Source organism: Fundulus heteroclitus, chromosome 11 (genome assembly GCF_011125445.2).
Source record: "Fundulus heteroclitus isolate FHET01 chromosome 11, MU-UCD_Fhet_4.1, whole genome shotgun sequence".
NCBI classification, from domain to species: domain Eukaryota; kingdom Metazoa; phylum Chordata; class Actinopteri; order Cyprinodontiformes; family Fundulidae; genus Fundulus; species Fundulus heteroclitus.
Window position 1 is genome coordinate 16,487,271 of NC_046371.1, and position 14,731 is coordinate 16,502,001.

The 14,731-nt window shown below is 40.9% G+C and overlaps 1 protein-coding gene across 1 annotated transcript in view; it reads left to right on the plus strand.

Moving 5' to 3' along the window:
• Positions 1–721: 721 nt before the first annotated feature.
• The window catches only part of caln2 (calneuron 2), a 53,234-nt gene continuing 39,224 nt past the window's right edge, over positions 722–14,731 (plus strand). Inside the window, exon 1 of the mRNA XM_012852810.3 lies at positions 722–1,557. The gene's annotated coding sequence lies outside the window, so the exon portion shown is untranslated. The remainder of the gene's footprint in view (positions 1,558–14,731) is intronic.

The window sequence follows — 14,731 nt, forward strand, 5'->3', positions numbered from 1 at the left end:
ACTTACATCGATCCATTTTACACCAATTCTGACCAGCTTCCCTGTAGCTGTGGAAGGGGGGAAAAAAGCATTCCAACAGCCCAATGTAGCCTCCACCATGTTTCATTGTGAAATTGAGATGATTCCAATGAGATTCTGGTTTTTCAAGGCTGATTCTGGTCTTTGATTCTGGTCTTAGCTGACCAGAATCAAACTTCTTGTCCTAGCTCACCTTCTTCCACGTGTTTGCTGTATCCTCTGCATGACTTGTGGCAAACTACAACCTTTAATTGTCTTTCAATTGTGGCTTTCAACAATTTAAAAAAAAAAAGTATTTCGATTTTGTTAGAGAGACATTAACATTACCAGAAATTAACTTGATCTGTAGGCACGTCAACTTACAGAGTGGATGGTGCATTTTGTTGAAAAGATCCTAAGGATTAAGATGTTGTTGTTTTTTTATCAGAAAAAATGTGCATGTTTCGCCAAGTTTGTTAAAGCGTTCTTGAGGAAGGTGCTTTATAAAATGTTCCAGATTGCATGAAGGTGTGTGTGTGTGTGGGGGGGGGGGGGGGGGGGATATTTGGGTGGAAGAGAGAAGGCACGGCTATAAACACACTGCATCATTTGAGTACTGCGGCTGATGTCATTTCCTAAACACCATAATTGGACATCAATGCCTCATCCAGCTGTGAAGAATGGCTATAGATGAAAACACACACACACACAACACACGCCCCCAGGGACAGGGGATGTTGGTGCCTCTCTGATCCACTTAAACCTTAATTGCTCGGACCTCGCAGTCCCTCCCTCTCCCTCGCTTCCACTCAGTCAGACGCACACCTGAGATGAGCTCCCTCTGAGCGTCAGCAGCTCTGGTCGCTTCCTATGCGGTCCCCCCCGTCATCGGACAGGACCGACACACATTAAATGGGTTAAGTCTGTCACCGGGAGCAGCGGGAGATTCCTTCCTTTCAATCCGCTGCTTGGGCGATCTGAGCTCAGATCGCGCTCTTTGTGGTTCGTCGGCGCAGACTGAGTTTTAACCGTGATCCCCGTCGTTTGTAGAAGAAGAAGAAGGAGAAGGACCAGCAGCAACAGCAGGAGGAGAAGGAGCAGCGCATCTCAGACACAGACCCGTGGGCGGCTGCGGGTGCGTCCGTCTGGGCAACAAACTGCTCCATCCCTACAACCCAACATTTTCAACATATGGCCTGGAGAAGTGGGCTTTAAAAAGAAAACAGACTCTGATCAATTCACGTTGGTCTGGGGAACATTTCCCACCAGCGTTTTCAGCTCACCAGTTGATATTTTCTAAACAAGTATCTGGAAGGAGGAAGAAGAAAAAAAAAAGTGAGGGAGGGCACATGAGACACCGGTGAATTCCCGAAGCCAGGTCCAGCAGCGAGACTGAATGAGTCCATCTTGGGCTGTTGGACGGACTCCTTCAGAGGACAGGACGGATGCGAACGGACTCAACACATCTCGGCAGTTGAAACCAGCCTCAGCCTCTCTGCCACCGGTGCGCTAAAGGAACGGGAGGGGACTCTGACTCCGGGGGACCAGTTTCTTTGGCAGGTATGGCCGCACTGGTCACCTCCGAGTGAGGGTGTTAAAGGTGATGAAGATGATTACCCACAGGTCGCTCCTCCCGATGCCCGCAGAGCCGCGCTGGCCGGCAGGCTGCACCTGTTGTAATGTGCGTGGACGCGCGAAGCGTGCGTGTGCGTGCTGCCTCTCTCACACACACACACATCAGCACCTTATGCTTCTCTTAATGGCCGGCAAACCCGACGCGTGTGCCCCCCTGTTTCAGCGTGTTTCTGACCATCTCTGCGCGGACGCAGAGTGCGCGGCTCGCGTCAGTAGGCTACGCGCTGCGTGGGTTTGATCGATGTGATTAGGTGATTATAGGTCCATCACTCGCCATAAGTGTATTTACGGTGTAATTGTCTCGGCGCGCAGCGGGGCGTTGAAGCACTCCATCATACACCATGCTTGGTGGCTTCATCAGCGGCTCTGGTGTTCAGCTTGTAGCGGCTCGTCTTTGATAAATGGAGACTGACTGCAGTCCAAACCCCAACAACACTCTCTGTCAGCGCCAGATGCTCCTAAACTCCACAGTCACTGTCACATCATGGCCAGATCTGTCACCTGTCTTGCACACTCTCATCATCGGATGCCGAGCAGGAGACACTCCTGAGGATAATTGGTGGATGTTTGTCCTCTAGGAAAGCGAGTTTGGAGGTGCAAGCCCAGCTTTTTTAAATTATTTATATGCGTGGGTCGGCGAGTGGGAGAGAGGGAGGGGTTGTTAGTGTGCATATACATTTTTTGACATGTAGCACCAGATTGAAGCTTCTGCCTGGAAGACACCAGCTGTGTTCCCCCTTGTCTGCGGGTGCGTCAGACTATGATGTCCAGTCTTTTTTTTTTTTTTTTCCTCCCCATCTGATGAAATCTGTCATTGACATTTCGGACCACCTGAGAGAAGGACAGTAATTCACCTGTATCCAGCATCTTTGTAGCTTGAGCTGATCAATCTAAGTTTCTTATATAGTCAACATTCACAGATCTGCAGATGACACAAGCTAACAAGCTTCACAGTTACATATGGTGTGTGCGTTTTATTTATTTCAAACTGGGACATACCAGCTGTGTTTTCCCTCTGCTGCAGATGTGTCACACCATAATGTCTAGTGTTTTGTCCACAAGTCATTGACATATCAAACCATCTCACAGAAAGACAGTTATTCACCATAATCCAGTAGTGATGCGTTAAGAGAAATTTATTTGTAAAGCACATTTCAGCAGCAAGGCAGTGTTTAGTGTTTTACATCATGAAGCCATAAAAAACATCAGAAACATATCGAAACAGTCACCGATTGTGAAACCAGTCACAAACATTAAATTGTTTCAGGTAAAAACATCAATACACATCAAATTTGTTTGTCAATGTTTCTGTTAATAAGGGTCCAAAGCAATTCTAAACAGGTGGGTTTTCAGTCTTGATTTAAAGGAACTCAACGTTTCAGCTGTTTTGCAGTTTTCTGGAAGTTTGTTCCAGATCTGTGGAGCATAGAAGCTGAATGCTGCTTCTCCTTGTTTGGTTCTGGTTCTGGGTGTGCAGAGTAGACCAGAACCAGAAGATCTGAGTGGTCTGGGGAGTTGATACAGCAACAACAGGTCTTTAATATATGTTTTTGCTAATTGATGAACTGAAGTTTGATTACTTTTGTCTTCATCAGTATGCATTAAAAGGTATCAAGGGAATTGGGGCGGCCTGCAGGGTTAGCTTTTTTGGTCCAATGCTCTTTGGGCTTTACACACTTCATCATGGAGGCACCATCAGGAGACAAAACATTAATTTCAATAGCTGTACAGATAACACAGCACGTATTACAATGCAACATGATAACACAAGCCCAATTAACATCCTCTATAACAGCATTTTGCACTGTTCAGGCATAAAATTACGACTGCCTGCCAGAGAGTGTGTCGGTCCTCTTTTTGCTCCCAAAATAGCCCTGACCCATCGAGGCGTGGAATCTATGAAACCTATAAAGTGGTGCTGTGGTATATGACACCAAGATGTTACTAGCTGATCCTGCGAATTGATAAGTAGGCCCTCCATGGATCGAACTTGTTTGTGCAGCTCATCTCACAGATGCTCAGTTGGAGAGAGGGAATTTAGAGGCCAAATCAACACCTCAACACCGCCGTTGTTTTACCGCTCAATCAGTTTCAGAACCGGAGGTGGCTGGTGATAAAAATCTTTTGGGTTATGGGGTGACTGGGAGGGTGGATGTACCAGAGGTCAGAGACTGCCACAATAAACTTGAACATAAATCTGCTCATGGTCACTTGCATGCTGCTGGATTTTTAAGTCCAAGATTCCTTTATCTGCTTTATCTTTTTTTTTTCCTTTTTTGTCCAGTGAAACCACATGAAACTATCATTTTGTAAATAAACCAATCTCATAATTTGGCCCTTGTCAATTTGCTCAATTCTTCTGCATATCCTCCATTCCCTGCAAAATCAATAAATAAAACAGTTTTTTTTCCAAGCCAAAAAATGTGTTCAGAAAAAAAAAACATTTGTATTGTAAGCGATTGCAGTGAAATTATTGAAGACTGGATAATTGCAATGCTCTTTTGTATAATCTAAAAGATAAAAAAAATAAAAAATTTCACAAAGAAATTTAAGAAGAACAAGGAAGAAAGCCCCACCACACCAAATGCAAAGTCCCTACGCTTGCTACATGTGAAACTCATGGAGGGTTTTGAAAGCTCTTAAAGCGCTTAGTCCATCTAATTTATCAGAAATGTTTTGAATAGAAGGGAGTGGTGGCCTAGTGGTTAAAGCAATGTGCTTGCACTTTGAAAAGGTCGCAAGTGCCCGGTTTGAACCCCGCAGACTGCCACCTTTGCCCCAGATTGCTCCCCGGGCGCTCTAAAGCTGCCCACTGCTCCCCAAGGGATGAGTTAAATGCAGAAGACAAATTTAGTTGGAATGTGCAAAAAAATATTTCTTCTCCGAATACCTGGGTCTTCTGGTCGAAGGTTTTTAATTATAACACAAGTCAGAACTAAAAAGTAAGGCCTTAGTTTAGCTTAATGGTCCTCACCTCTGGATTAACCTCTCTGAAGGCCTGATGATGGCTGAGAGTGTTTCAGATTCTAGTAAATAAACTGAAGATTAGAAATGTATAGTTTTCCTTAGATTATGAAGACAGTTTGGATTTGATTGATTGATTGATTGATTGATTGATTGATTGATTGATTGATTGATTGATTGATTGATTGATTGATTGATTGATTGGTTGGTTGGTTGGTTGGTTGATTGATTGATTGATTGATTGATATGTCCAAAACTGTAATGACAAACTGTTGCAGCAGCCGAATTTCATGGTTAGACTGATCTGAGCGACCGAAGCGTAACTTAAAGAGAGGCGACTGTAGGCGGCACATGCAGTGCCTCTCTTGAGGAAATGTTTTTAGAATGCGGGTTTGATGGGTTAGAGAAAGACAGCTGAGATCACAGCTGTGCTGCGACTGCCTGTTTGTGCCCAAGGTGACATCCGTATAGGACGCTGACAATGGGTTGTTTTGCTGAAGAGGGAAAGCAAGGACACTAGGAATGATTTGATTTCCATTTATCATTTTATTATTGATTTAAATTCTATAAATCCAATAAAAAGCACTTTTATTGTAGGTGACTTGTTGAGGTTGCACATGCCCTCCTTTGATCCATAAATTGACCTCCCTCTTTGTCATCCTTTGTAGTCTTGATAAATGATAAATCACAGTGATTTACCTTCATCTAGCATTGATGCTTCAAGTGATCCACGGCTGTTTCATGTTTTCCATCAGCCGGCAGGAGCCTTTATTGAGCGACCTACTCTTTTAGTGGTTTGGAGAGATGTATTTGTTGATTTACATGTTACTAAAATAAAGCACTGGAGAAATTGCGATGTCTTTGAAAAGTAATAATACCCGTTACAACCACATACTTCTATGTAAATGACTGGGAATTTATATGACAGACCAACACACGGTAGTGCATTGTTGGAAAACAGCAGGAAAAGAACGGAAATATGTTTGTGTTGTTTGTTTATTTTTTACAAATAAAAATCTGTACTTGGCTCCAACTGCAGCAAAAAGTATTTTGGGTTTTGTTTCTACCAGCTTCAGAGCTAGAGATTAAACATTTTTTCTCTATTCATCAATGCAAAATAGCTCAGTAAGATTGGATAAAGAACATCTGTGCATAAAAACTTTCAGGTCTAGGTTTGGACTTTGAACTTTTCATTCTAACACATGAATATGGTATGATCTAATCCGGAGGTCTGCAACCTGCGATTTCAGAGCCACAAGAGGCTCCTTAGTCCCTCTACTGAGGATATTAAACAATCTGAACAGAGGTGATATAGACATTGATAAGGTTTTAATTATAAAGGCAGCAGGAAAGGTGTGTTTTAGCCGTTCTTCTGTTTGGTTTATGCTATATCTGCAGAGAATTACCACAAAAGAATGATACAGATCATAATCTTTACAACCCTCTAGTTTTATCAGGCTACAAATATAAAAAAATCTAAAAAAACAATTTTGGATATTGCGTAAAAATGCAATATTTTCTACTTCTTTCAGAAAGTGAAATTGTTATTTTACAGAGATGCATTACACAGTGTTAAATATTTCAAGCTTTATGTTATTGTAATTTTGATGATTAATGACTCACAGGTAAAGAAAATCCCAAATTCAGTGTCTCGGAAAATTAGGAAAATAAGTATGGCTATTTCTATGCACTCAATACTTGGTTTGGCCTCCTCTTGCAGGAATGACTGCATCAATGTTTTGTGGCATAGATCAGCCTGTGGCTCTGCGTAGGTGTAATGGAAGCCCAGATTGCTTTAATAGCTGCCTACAGGTCATCTGCCTCGGTGGCTCTGGTGTCTCTCATCTGCCTCCTGACAACAGACTTTGATTTCCAGATGAGATGCAGAAATTATTTTCATCTGAAAACAGGACATTGGACTAACAGTCCAGTTGCTTTTCTCCTTCGCCCATGTTTAGTATTCATCTATGTGTTGCTGCTCTTGAGGCACCGACTCCAGCCTCAGTCCACTCCTTCTGCAGCTCCCCCAAATTCCTGAATGGATTTTGTTTGAAAATCATCTCAAGGCTGTTGTTCTCCCTGTTGCTGGCCCATCTTTTCCAACCACACTTCATCCTTCAACTCAATTTTCTCTTAATCTGCTTGGATACAGAACTCTGTGAACAACCAGCTTCTTCAGCAATGACGTTTTGTGACTTCCCCTCCTTGTGAAGGGTGTTGATGACTGCCTTCTGGACATCTGTCCAGTCAGCAGTCTCCCCCATGATTGTGTCTCCTACTGACCCAGAGTGAGAGACCGTTTAAAGACTCAAGAGGTATTTTGAGTTGATTAGCTGATTAAGGGGAATACATTTTCACAGTATTCAAATTTTCTGAGACAATGTATTTTGGGTTTTCGTTAACCATAAGCCTTAATCATCAAAATTACAAGAAAGAAAGGCTTGCAATAAATCAATCTATGTGTAAAGATAGCACATAATATATGAGTGTCACTTTCTGAGATGACTGGACTTTTACGCAATATTCTACGCTTTATTTTTCCGATTAGTACACTTATTTTTCTTCAGTGTACCATAAATATGTAAAGTCCTCGATTAACTCAGTCCTACAGAAACAATTTCCCTCTTAATAAATAAAAAAAAATGTATCTATAATCTAAAATGAACCTCAATTTTTTTTCAGTTTTCCAACAAAACAAAAATTTCAATATTATGTAATTGTAAAATATTAGGAGTTATTTTTTTCATGGGTCAAGTAGGTTTTCAAACTCTATACAAGCTTTATTTGTTGGGCTTGAAGGCCAAAATGGCTCTTTTGATAATAAAGGAAAAAAAAGAAAAAGATTGTTGACTCCTGATCTAAACTATTCCATTGTTACTCTGACTTTATGTTCAAGGTCGCTGTCCTGGTCAAAGGTGAACGGCCTCTCAAGTCTTTTGCAGCTTCTAACAACTGACCAGAGCACCTTCTCGTTATTGGTTTTTGAGACTTTTTTGAAATCTTGCTGCTCTTCCACAAGTTTGCTTTAAACCTTTCAATTCACTTCAATTCAATTCAATTCAATTTTATTTATATAGCGCAAATACATGATACATGTCATTTCAAGGCACTTTACAATTTCAATCAGAATATATAGGTTGGATAAGAATTTTTAGATTGGTCAAAATGTTTCCTATCTAAGGAAGTCTTGACAAGCAGCATTCACTCCTGGGGAAGCGTAGAGCCACAGGGAGAGTCGTCTGCATTGTCCATGGCTTTGCAGCAATCCCTCATACTGAACAAGCATGAAGCGACAGTGGAGAGGAAAACTCCCCTTTAACAGGAAGAAAAAGCCTCCATCAGATCCTGGCTCAGTATGAACGGTCATCTGCCTCGACCGACTGGGGGTTAGAGAAGACAGAGCAGAGACACAACAAGAGAGACAAAAAAGCACAGAAGTACACATTGATCCAGGTCCCTTTCCACAACTTTATCCCTGATCTGTCTCAAGTGTGTTTCTTCATCTTCGTGGTGCTATCTGTTCTCTTATGTGCTCTTTGAGGCCTTAACACAAAAGCTTAATTTATACTTGTGCAATTTGTTGCACTGGGTGTTTATTTGGGGGGTATGAGATTAAAAGGTCGCTGAGCACAAATGGATGCCACAATTTTTATATTATGTGTTAAAAAAAGGAAAAAATATGTGTTATTCCCCGTTATACACAACTTTGTGTTGGCCTCACCCAAAATTCCATCTAACATGCATTTAGGTTTGTGGTTGTAATGTGAAAAGATTTAAGAGGTGTTAATACTTTTGCAAGGCACTGCTTATCACATTTATGTCTGTTCAACTGTGCCTGAACACAACTCCCAGTTTGATTTCTCTATGTTATCCTGCCGGTGCTGTCTGCTTGTGATGGTCTCCGGATGTGCTGCTGAAAAAAAAAAAAAAAACACTGTTCTGACCCCTTTCTGCCATTCTGGTAATGCATTTGTCTCCCCTGGGAATAATACGAGGAATGTGGAGTGAAAAAAGGCTGATTCTCCCCTTCGAAGCCTGTTCTCAGTCTCTTTTCCTTAATTTGAGCCTTTCCTTTGGGTGTAAATTTGTTCTGACTGCAGACTGAAAACCGGGCCCCCTGGTGTGCAGGTGACCCCACAGTTCAAACATGGCCAGCCAGCCTACTTTCATTCGCCCTTTGCACCCTCTTCCCTCCATTCCATCCTATCCCACCTATCAACCCGCATACCCGTCCCTCTGTACGTCATTCCTCTTCCTGCACTCAGGCAATGGAGGCAATGGAGCTTATCAGATGGAGGCTTTCTGGTAAAGACTGTGTCTGTCAGCTCTGATGTCCATCTCTTTGACAACATTCAGTGATTTCACAAGTTGGTCTAAAAAAGGAGAGAAAAAAAAGAAAGGATAAGAGACAATGACAGATACAGGAGAAAGAATACAAATGGACTTCATTTCTGTGATTCTTATGTGTGTGTGTGTGTGTGTGTCTGCTGGATTTTGTCGTAGCTGAGTGGGTGTTTTTTGTGAGGGGAACAATTATTATGAGACCAGATGGATGCTGAAATATCCAAATTACTTTTATATCACATGTCTAATTAATTTGTCCAATAATTGAAATTAATTTGCACACACTTTTTAATTTAAAATGTCTGAACAATTTGTGAATAATGGTATGGTAATGGTGATAATCAGCACCTTTTTATTATATTTTTCTGTCAAAAAATACATTCACAACCGATGAAACGCATTGGACCTCATATGAAAACAGTGTGCATGCATTCATTTGCAGTTTCCATTTCAACAAATTTCCTTTATAGTGTTTTCCATATGTTCAACAAAAAAAAGTATTTCTCCAACGGAGTTTTAAATAAACATCATGGACAATAACATAACAAAAAATCACAATAAAGCTGATTTGTTGTTGAATTTTACATTGTATTTTGAAAGACAAGAAGGTCAAGTTGCCACTTTGCCTCTCATGAAACCATCAAAAAAATCTAAATTCTGGCAGAAAATATTTTAAAAAGAAATAATAGTGTGCAAAGCACACACTTGTCAACAGCTCCTACACAAACTACAAAAGGAGAAATGGCTCACAGCTGAGGGGGGGAAAGGAAACAAAGTGTCAGGTTTGGTTTTGTTTATCAAATCAATCAGCTTTTCAGAGAGCAGAGTCACAACAGGCTGAATATATAATGATGACATGAAACTATAGATTGCAATTTGGCTACAAAAAAGAAGATAATTTATAAGTAATTAAATAAAAAATTGACGAGGTACTTCAAATTTTTTCAAGAAACTGAGTTTGCTTATCCACTCATATAAATTGTTTTGATACCAAAATATGCTTGTTAAAAAAAAGTGAACAATTGAATAAAAACAAATTAAAAGAAAAAAGTTGGATTCAAAAGTTAATCCTTTGTCTATACCTTCTTCTCCACGCTGGGTCACGGGGGATTGGTGGTTTTCTCCAGCGGTCAACAGGTGAGAGGCAGGTTACCAGTCCATCACAAGCCTATAAAGAAGCACCAAAGCATGCATGCGCGCACACACAAGGACAAGTTAAAGCAACCAATTAACGTAGCAATCATGTTTTGGGACTGTGAAATTGGAGCATCCAAAGAGAACTATTGGGAGAATATAGAAAAACTCCATGCAGAAAGGCCCTAGTTTGAGATTTGAACTCAGGATGTCTTTCCTACAAGGGAACTGTAGCCTGGCCAGCTAGACTGACGTAGCTGGCATCATTTTCATTTGTCACCTGGGATGGAAGTAACATTTTCTATAAACAATCAGTCTTCTCGATTAACAATGTCTTAGTTAATTTTTTTCTCCTTTCAAACCTAGAGGTACGGTCCATAAGGACGTCGGTCCAGAGTGTAGCCCGTGTTTACTTCCTGTTTTTTTTTTTTTCCTTACGTTTCCTGTCTGGCAGTGTAGCATTAAAAATTGATCTCTTAATGCCAAAGAGAGCCCAACAGATTTTACTTTCACAAGTGGAGCATTACTGCTTTCACCATGTTGCTTTGCTTGATATATATATGCAAATACATTTATTAGATTTTATTCTGAGACTATTTAATGTCCAATGGATACAAAAAAGTGAAGGTAGAAGTGAAAAAAAGGAACAGAAAAAGATGAGACAAAATACTAAAAAGGGAGAAAAGGCGACAAAAATAGAGAGGAAAAAGATAGCAGAATTATATCTTCCGAATCTGCTTCTACACCTGCAGAGAGAGATATAAAAATAACAGAAAAAACAACTGATAAAATATTACACGTACAAACAGCCAACGCCTTGATAACATCAGTGAAGAATACATAATATTATTTAATGCGAGATGTATAAATTGACAGCCAAAGCTAACTATAGGGTTTTCTGTATAGAAGTGAGTCTGTAAGCACTTGGATCCAATCACCTGTGTGTGTTTGTGAGAGTGCACTTGTGTATATCAGGTTTATCCATAAGAAAAATGCTCAATAGTGGTTTTGAGAAGTCAAAGACTCACCCCCCAGAGCGTTGAGATAGACACAGGGGAAATCAGAACCCTATACGCCTTAAAGGACCCCCAGAGGAAAGGGGCCTAAAGGAACCAACACATGGATAGCTACCTCCCCCCTAGCCTGGCCAGCCAGATTCAGTTTCTCTTTAGCTTTTCTATACAGCGACCTGAGTCTGGAACTGCTCCCATAGAACCCTCTTTCCTGATACCGACCAATCACAGGTGTGGGCGGGCTTTATATGTTGAGCATCAGAGAATCCCTGAGCCAAAACTAACAAGTCGGGGGATGTGCTCCACACTTAGTGGAGACCTGAGATGTCCCACATGAGGGGGCAGTCCAAAACCCAATCAGACAAAAGGACAAACAGAAAACCAGGTGCACGGTCACATTCACCCGTTTCCAGCCTAGTGCATGTAGACACTCTTACACACAAAAATCACCTTCCTGGTTCCTGAGCCAATCATCTGAAAGTTCCCATGGTTCCCAAAGCAGAGCGCAACATTTGGCATTTTATCTTGGCAAAACAGCAGCAGCCTCCTAACATGGAAGCCAGTAAGAGAAGTGGACCGGAAATAGGACAGAATATAACATCATATACCTGTCCTGTGGAAGTAAAAGTTCAGTGGTGTTTCACAGCCGCAACAGAACCGTTTAAAAAGGGCATATCACATTGATTTGAGGAACTAGGTGTCATTATTACCTATTGTTCCTTTAATGATGCCCTTTATTATGTCCTGAATGAGCTGGATATATCTTTAATACCTCAACAACTGGCTGTTGTAAGGGATAAAATAAAAGCAAACAAAGTTTTGTGTCACACCTGTAGTTATCTGATTGGTTCTAACCTGGTCCCACCCTGGTCCAACCTTTGAAATTGGGCTCTATCCACTGCGTTCCAGACTGATATGCTGCTTCTAAGCCATAAGTCAGTCTCGCTGGCAAATAAAAAGCATGCAATGCATAAAAGAAAACTCCCATTTAGACTTTTATTCAGAGGATTTAAGCAAGCCCAGATTAGAATGTCGCGGCTTTGTAAGATTCAGTTTATGAACAACAGAGGCACACCTGTGGATGTATTTTAAGGTAATACCTTAAACACACCACTTTGCTGTGTGACATTACGGGACAATCCTGAGAAATCAGTTAAGATATCAAGAAGACAAGTAAGGACCTCTACGAATCTGGTTCACTCTTAGGTACAGTTTCTGGATGCCTAAAGGTTTCTCTTTCATCTCTTTCATTGTGTATTCACAATCTTAAACAGCATACAAGGAGGGAATGTGTAGCCATTATGCTGTTCAGGAAGGAGATGGGTCCATGTCCTGAAGACAAACATGTATTGGTGTAAATGTTTGTGTGTAACCCCGGGATAAAAGCATGAGACCTTATGAAGATGTTGGCTGAAGCAGGAACAAAGGTGTCGCTCTCCACGGTAAACCAAGTCCTGTACAGACATGAGCTGAAAGAGAGCTGAGAGCTGAAAGACCACCAGGAGGCAGAAATACGACTCCAAAAGCAACTGGAAAAGCCAGATTATAGTTTGAAAATGTACAGGAAGACAATACCTTTTAATAATTGGAGACATTATGCAAAATATTGAAATAACATTTCAAAACATTAGCCAGGAAGTCAAAGCTTTGCCACAAAAGGTTCTTCCAAATGGACACTGATCATATCACCAAATTTGTTACAATGTGGCTTTAGGAAAACAAAGTCAATTACATGGAGTGGCGACCACAAAGCTCTGATATCAGTACAACTGAGAATTTGACAGAAGCGACTTAGAAACTTTGTTTTCACTTGTTTTATCGGGAAATGATGATGGCGAGAAGCTTGAGGAAAAAAAGCCAAAATGTTTGACTCAAGTCATGTTACTTAAAGGGAATGCTACTAAACACTAAGAAAATGTAGGTTCTGACTTTGAATAAAGGAATACAAAATTATCTCTATAACTGTTATGGCATTTTTGATAATCCAAGTTCATCTAAAACAGAGAAGGTTACTTTGTGGAAATCTAAAGTCTAAGTACTGGAGTGATTTTAACATAAGTTAATTGAGCCTCAGAGGGGAATCATTCATCTGCCATTTAGGAGGCTTTGAGTTTGACTCTGGCGCCCAACACCTGGACAAATCATGAAATACTTTTCCTTGTTTGACCTTGGAATTTAGTCTTTGTGTTTATTTGCACCCTTTTTGAAAAATTAGGGTGATTTTTAGCTTTTTTTTTTTTTTTTTGGTCCCAATACGTTGATGTGCTTCAACAGCTCAATCAAGTGTGCTGTGAACATATTACATCTCTGCAGGCACATTTACACAAACATTAGAAAGCAAGTCTGGCATAATTTTGTGTTTTTCCAGCTATGTAATCATTTGCTAGTAGTGGCAAACAAAGGCAGAATAGCTGTTGGCATAAATAGTAAAGAAAAAAAAACAAACCTTGCAGCTAAATTTTGCAAAATACAAAATGCTGCATCACACAGAATTTAGTAACTACAGAAAGCTATAAAGATATCATAGCACTCAAATAAAAAGCAATGGCCTCAAACACAAGAGATGCATAGGTATACAAATAATCGCATAAAATTATTTTTGCTTTATTATTCCAATATGTAGTTACTGTTTGAGATTTCCAAACGCGCCATTAAAAAGGTGTCATGTCATGCACCTCCTGTTTTAGAGGGTGTGACCTAAAAGGTTTTTTCTTTGTCAGATTTCATACATTTTAGGCAATCTGGCTAATTTGCATCCATTCACCAGTCACTGGAATACACAGAATATGGCCAGTTTCACTGCAATCCTATATGTCATAGTCTCTGTCTGTCATTTAGCTGTTTTTCCCGGCTCCTCACCTGCAATGTTTGCTCACCCAAGAGGAACCCAGCCACTAGCATGACTAATATGTGATTCAAAGCCTTAAGAGTAATAATGGATGTGTGTGTGTGTGTGTGTGTGTGTGTGTGTGTGTTCATCGTGCTGGCCGACGTCGCCTTTGTCTTGAGAACAGAGGCATGTTGCTGTGGAGACCTGAGTGAGTTTGGCGTGCAGGTGAGGCATGTTTAGACTCAGTAGCAGATGGACTGAAGAGCAAATTTCCTCGGAGCTCGCGAGCTGTGCACACATTCATGCCACTTCACTCACACGCATTAATACACACAGTGCTGTCTATCACTGTTTCATTCAGAGACTCATCTTTCACACCTGGTGCCCCTTTGCTGATCATCAGAGCAGACATTCCCTTTTTTTTTTTTTTTTTTTTTCACACTCTCCGCAGCATTTTTGCTGGGATTCTAAGAGCCGCGCAGAATTCAGGTCAAAATCTTCTCCTGCGTGATGATAAAGAGTGACTGTTTTAGTTACCATAGATATATGCCCACTTCCGTCCCTGCGTCTTCTGTCCTGGCAACTGGCGGCTCAACAATCCTCAGGATTTCTTTCCCTCCCACACGCCCGTCTTTCTTTCTAACCCTCCCCTCCACGTCTATAATTAGGAAGAATATAACATGAAGCATATCATCAAAATGTCAGAATGCTGCAAAACAAAGAGCCCTCAGCAGGACAACTCTGACAAATCAAAGAAGAACTGCTCTGATCGCGCAACAGCCATGGCAGCTGTGGCGTACTGACACCCTTGCAA